The 6,340-nt window shown below is 53.0% G+C and overlaps 1 long non-coding RNA gene across 1 annotated transcript; it reads right to left on the bottom strand.

Moving 5' to 3' along the window:
* Positions 1–1,179: 1,179 nt before the first annotated feature.
* On the bottom strand, positions 1,180–3,975 carry LOC119106453 (uncharacterized). The gene is made up of 2 exons (XR_005095144.1): positions 3,639–3,975; positions 1,180–3,099 (listed from the first exon to the last, which is right to left on the bottom strand). It is a non-coding gene; the product is annotated as an uncharacterized LOC119106453 (long non-coding RNA).
* Positions 3,976–6,340: the final 2,365 nt, after the last annotated feature.

Here is a 6,340-nt window from a genome sequence, read left to right as displayed (position 1 = left end):
TCAGGCGCAGCAACTGTTTTCATACTACTTTCCTATAGGTGAGCGCATAGACGTCTTGTCACTTACGGGCGAGCTATACTATTTCGAGAAAAAAGCATTGGTCATATACACACACGGCACACGGTGATGATAACGGCAGGCCAAAGAATAACGAAGGGAATACGCGATGGACATTTTATTTTCCACAAAAAACGGTTTGCTTGCGCCACTATCTCGCGAAACTTCGCTCCAGTTTGGCGTTCATGCTGTGTGAACTGGCTCCTGAGCGCCAGTTTTCCCCTCCCCACCCCATATGTGTAAATTGGTTTGCCCTCCCTGAGTGAAATAATGGCGAACGCTTTCATGTCGGTCCCCCACTGTGGTCGAGTAAAGTTTTGTCCCCTAAATGAGTTTTAGGAGCACGAGGACTGGAACGTGGTTAGATATGAAAGGGAACCAGGGATATCCAGCTTAAAGGTTAAAAAAAATGAAAAGAACTAAACACGAGTAATTGCTAAGCACGAATGTCACGTCACACTGTCCGCCCCCCCCCCCCCCCCCTCCTTCTTGTTACGCTTTGGTTATGATCCACGAAGCCCTCCCCCCCCCCCCCCCTCTGTGCATAGCGTAGTACGTCGAGAAGCCCCAGCCTTCGTACTTACTATGCAGCAGCGACGTCAACTTCTGTGAAAATTAACGTAATGTTGCTATCTTGGTGATAAAGGAACGCCCGGCTCAGCAGCTTTGTCACACCAGCTTTTTCCCCTCACCCTTCACACACTATTGAAGGCGGTGGAATGGCCGTAGTTTCCTGTCGAATCGGAGAGTCGAACTGGGAGTCCGAGAGCACAAACGCGTCACGGCTTCGATGCTTCACAATCCGTAGTTGAAATACGACGGGGTCCAATGTATATACCGCGTTGAATCACACCCGCTGCGGAGGAATCCCGTTATCTGAACAAAATGAAACAAACAACCCGGTATTTTCTCACTTTCTTCAATATCAGGAAACGTGCAATGGAGACAGGATACCACCATCACTGATAGGTAGCTGGTGTGTCAAATTGCTCTTACCACTCTTTAAACTGGGGTGTGCCGGGCGCTCTTGACAATGCACAACACAATCAGTGCGGCAGAAACACTGTGCCTCCAAAACAAGCGCAAACTGATACCGGCCGGAGCCGCAATGAAACTCGTGTCTACGTTAGTGTGACACTGATTTATTACGCACATCAAGAACAAAAAGCACTCGACCGACACGACCTCGCTCCCTGTGCTGATGCGTTCCAGCCTGTTGTACAAAAGACATGAAGCAAGCATGGTGGTAAGGAAGTACCGCACGGACAACCGGGAGCGTTTCAGAAACATAGAAACGGCAAGACACAACACAAATCATCCGACTGAGTAACAGAACAACCACGTTTGTTCCACGGAGGTATTTTTACGCACCGGATGGTAGGTGCTTCAAAAGAGTCGCATCCAACCCTAGGCCTTCGAGGCTGCAGTAACGAAATCCAAGACGGCTGAAAGTTAGTCCAAGCATCGGCGGTTGAGCGCTGGCCGCTGCTCCGCCCGCCTCTCACGTCCACAACCTGTCAACAGCAGGCGCGCGTCCCCGCTGGGCGGCCTCCACGCGGGAGCCGTGTGCCGGGATGGCCTGTGCCGCCAGCGGCCGGTTCACCGGGACGCGCCGACCCGGGGCCGACGACAGCTGGGACGAGCCCGGCCGCCGGCGCGCAGCGGACCGGGTGTCAGACTTTGGCACATACATGAACGCCCTGGCGTCGGAGCGGGGGCCCGACCGCACCGATGAGCTTGCTGGGCACGAGAGCGCGGCACCCCAGCCGCACGCGACAGCACAGGGATCGCGGACAGCGCAGACACCAGGCCGCGGACCGCGCAGACACCAGGCCGCGCCGCCCTGGGCCCTAACATCCATCGACAGAGTCACGACACTCCAATGGCTACAACCTTGATTAGTAACTGCAGTCCTCCTGGAGCACTGCATGGCTACCCGCCGCTTGAGCGTATCTACATTCCACAACCGGCAAGCAGATCTACCAAGCAGAAAATCTCATGGGCGCAGTTCTGCCGGACACAAATAAACACAACCATTGCAGCCTTGAAAAATATCGTAACTATGAGGCATTTATCTTCGTTGAGTCAAGAGCCGGCCACTCATTAATACACCCCCGATACGCCCGCTTCATCTTTGATCGGAGCTTTGTGGCAGGCGAGCATAACGCACGTCATTTCGTAGTGGAATGGCTGATCCGGCCGACCAGGCGTCGCTGAAGGGAACTGACGATAGACTGCCGTGACACCGGCCGCCCACTTCCTTACCAGCCTAAAGTCTCAGACTACCATCCAACCACAACTATCCTACGGCCGTTTCTTCACACGCCCACGCAACAAAAACCTCAAAAGACGTAGAAATAAATCGGTCGCCACGGCGCCATTTTGATTTCTCTCCTGACCAGACTGCACGGGCGCCGCCGTCAGCTCGGCGCCAGCGCCATGCGCCGCGCGTGCGCCGACTTTGTACTGGGCCGGCCGGCCGCCGTGGTCACGGTATTATGGCACAACCCACCCCCGGGGCGCGTCCGTAGCTGCCTCCGTCCAGACACCCACCGACAGCTGCTGGTACCGTCAGCACCGGTGTCGGACGTCACCGTGGGTCGGTGACGTCACTGCGAGTCGATGACGCACCAACGGGCGATAACGCCATCAGCGGACGGCAGCATCGTCCTATCCGACACCGGCGCCATCAGAGGCTACACATGACATCACCTGGTGATGTCACCGATCGCCAGCGAAGTCACCACTAGCCCATGACGTCACCACCAGCATGTGACATCACCATCAGCCCGCGGCGTCACCACCGGACCGTGACGTCACCGCCGGCCTGTGACGTCACCATCAGCCCGTGGCGTCACCACCAGCCGGTGCCGCCAGCGTCGGTGGCGGGGAGTCGGCCGTGGACCGTAGCGCGTCACAGCTGCACGGTCAGCTGCTCGCGCCGCGGCGAGCCACCCAGCAGTGCCTCGTACAGCTTCTTGAGCTTCTTGCGCTCGCGGTAGCGACGGGCGCGCTCGGCGCCGGTCAGTGGCCGCCGGGAGCCTGCCGGCGGAGGCCGAGGTCAGCCGGCCTCCAGTGCGCGCTGCGCAGGTTGCGCACCGCAGACAAATCGGCGCGCCCCTCAGGCACGAGACGAGCGGCACACGGCCACGCTAGTCAGTCGATCTGCCGCCCGCCACCACGAAATTCAGGCGTGCAAATTGTGGAAAGTGGTGTCTGGAAGGATGGTATCAAGAACTATTTCTTTGTTATGTGCACGAGTCAAATGAAGTGTGCAGAAGCCTCACGAAAATGTTTCACTGCATGAATTATAGGCACGTTTCCGGGCGACACTACCTTGGAGACAGAAATTTGCGTACGTACTTCTAAACTGCATATCCAGCGTGAAGCATTTCCTACTAATCCTGTACAACGAGAGAGGTTTCTGTAGATCATCACAACACGGATCAGAATGGAATGTGGGCTTCAAATCTTAGCATGATCATAATAGGAAACAGTACAGGAGTTGATAGAAACAGAACTACAAGTACAAGCTGTACCTGAAACATCAAAAGGAGTACGCAATGCGAAAACACACGTACCTATGCCCCCGCTAAAGATGCCACCAGAGTATTGGGACACGTCAAGGCCAGGTTGCTCTGAAACAAAAGACGCACAAGTTAATATTTCAGAGTTTACACAATCCACAACATTTAAAATGCTGGTAAAAATGAATACTGATATATTCCAAGCCTCGCTATTGGACGGCATTATTCCGTCTAGCTTTTGCACAGGATCGCAACTTTCGAGGGCTAAAATGGCCAGTTGACGGTCCACAAAGAGATGTTCAAGACAAAATTGCATTGAGACTTAAATCCCTGTGGTCACTGAGCTAAAGTGATCAGCTCACGACTCAGCTCAAATAGTGGACCGTGTCACGTGACCGGAAGGTGTCACGCGACCACGGATGAAAACATCATCGGCAATTGACTGGCCGGCTACCGTAGATGCCAGTTGATGATGGTCGCCGTATGAAGGAGTGTGAAGGTGGAGTGTGCAAGGTTGTGAACATGGAGTGTGAAGGAATGTAAAGGTGGCAGTGGCGTGAGGAGTGTGAAGGTGATGATAAGGATGATGATTTGGGCTTTGGGGCGCACCGACGACGTTCGTCATATGGCGCCCATAACCCACTTTTTATTTAACAGATGCGTGAAAAAGCGAGGAGGTAAGGCTACGTCCGATATCTTGCAAGGAATTGTTTGTCCTCAAGATAACTAAAAATGTGGCCGTCATTTACTAAACTCGAGTCGTCTCCCAACATAGCGTAGAGCGTTTGGCGCACGGACCCCGATCCAAGATGGCGCATGCGTTCCGATGCGAGGTGGGCACAATCTGTTAGGACATGTTATACGGTATAAAGATCTCCGCAGCGAGGACATCGCGGTTGGTCTTCCCCACATAACAGGCATCGGTGAGTTGCGTATGTGTGTCCTATTCTTGGGCGGCATAACGTCACTTCAGCCCGCCTCACCTTACAACTGGACGCCCATGGTACCAACCGCGGCTTTATCTCTTTTAGTTTATTAGCAGCACGCGCATCCCAGTTCGCTTGTCACTGCTTCGAACATGAATGTAGATACTACTGTACATAGGTCGTTAACTGGGACTGTCACAGTAGGGATGCTAGTTGCATATGTGGCACGCCTTGCTGCGGCATCAGCTACTTCATTGCCCGATATGCCAGCGCGGCTCGGTATCCAGCAGAACACCACCTGCTTCCCGGATTGGGGCAGTGTAGTAAGAGGAGTTAAAATGTTCTGAACGATGGGATGTGATAAATCCAAATCCTGCAGTGTCATAAGGCTACTAACAGAGTCCGATAAAACTAGGTGTTGATCGTAACTGTCAACTTCTATGAAATGGAGTGTTTTGAAAATGGCTATTAGCTCGGATGTAAAGACCGATGCGTGACCAGGCAAAGCAAAAGACCGTGTGACAGGACCATGTACAAAAACACATCCAACACTGGCATCCGCTTTCGAACCGTCCGTGTAGGTCTTCTTGTGATCCGGATGCGACGCGATCAGCCCCAAAGACCTCAGCCGAAACTCATCCGGAGACATCCGCCCCTTCGCGAAATGGGAAAGTGAGACATCCACCGCTGATGGGTAGAGCTTCCAAGGAGGGGTCTCAGGAATTTCCCAAAGGATCACATGCCGTGTGCGAATACCACATTCTTGTAAAAGTATGAACATCCTGACACAGAAAGGTGCGATCCGATGTACTGTCCCAGTCAGAAACATGCGTATTGTGCGGCGAGAGAAGACCCATTTGTATGGTGGGTGAACGGGGAACTGTGTCAACTTACAGACTTATCTCATGCCTAATATCTTTCTCCTAGTGGACAAAGGGGGCTCGTGGGCGTCAACAAGGAGGCTCGCTGTCGGAGAGGTGCTGAATGCGCCTGTTGCGATACATAAGGCAGTATGATGTATCGTGTCCAATGGGCGCTTTACTGATTCCCGAACGCCGTCATAAACAAAGGAAGCATAGTCGAGCTTGGATCTGATAAGAGAGCGATAGAAGAGCAAGAGCGTTTTCCTGTCCGCACCATATAACGTGCGTGCAATGCACTTCAGGACATTCAGGGTTTTAAAACACTTGGCTCGCAACGCCTTTACAAGGTCTTTGTAAGTAAGGCGGCGATCCAATTGCACGCCTAGGCAACGGACCACGGGCTCAAATGGGATAGCTTCGCCATACAGTCGGATCGCTACATCCTGGCAGTGACCACGACGGCGAGAAAAAAGCACACCCGCCGTTTTCAACGTGGAGAAACGAAAAACATTCAGCGTAGCCTACCTCTCCAGACGTGCTACAGCTAGTTGCAACTGACGTTCCATCGCTGAGGTCAGAGAAGAGCTGCACCAGATTGCAAGACCGTCGACGAACAATGAGCGACCAATAGACTGAGGCAATGCATTTCCGACGTCATTGATCATGAGCGCGAAAAGCGCGACACTTAAAACGCCACCCTGGGCCACACCGCTCCGTTGTAAGAAACAATCAGAAGACCGATAACCAACACGGACGCAGAAAAAAACGTTCCGCTAAGAAGTTCTGTAAAAAATAGCCCATGTCACCACAAGTACCGTGCTAAAAAAAGCCTTTATAAGTATACCATGTCGCCATATGGCATCGTAACCGCCCTCTATGTCAAAGAAGACAGCTCCCATATGGCGACGCTGTTTAAAAGCAGCACGGACAACAGTGTCCAAGGTAAGAAGATGGTCCAGCGTGCTAC

Source organism: Pollicipes pollicipes, unplaced genomic scaffold (assembly GCF_011947565.3).
Source record: "Pollicipes pollicipes isolate AB1234 unplaced genomic scaffold, Ppol_2.1 Scaffold_6138;HRSCAF=7277_pilon_pilon_pilon, whole genome shotgun sequence".
Taxonomy (NCBI): Eukaryota; Metazoa; Arthropoda; class Thecostraca; order Pollicipedomorpha; family Pollicipedidae; genus Pollicipes; species Pollicipes pollicipes.
This window is presented reverse-complemented; position numbering and strand designations above follow the sequence as displayed.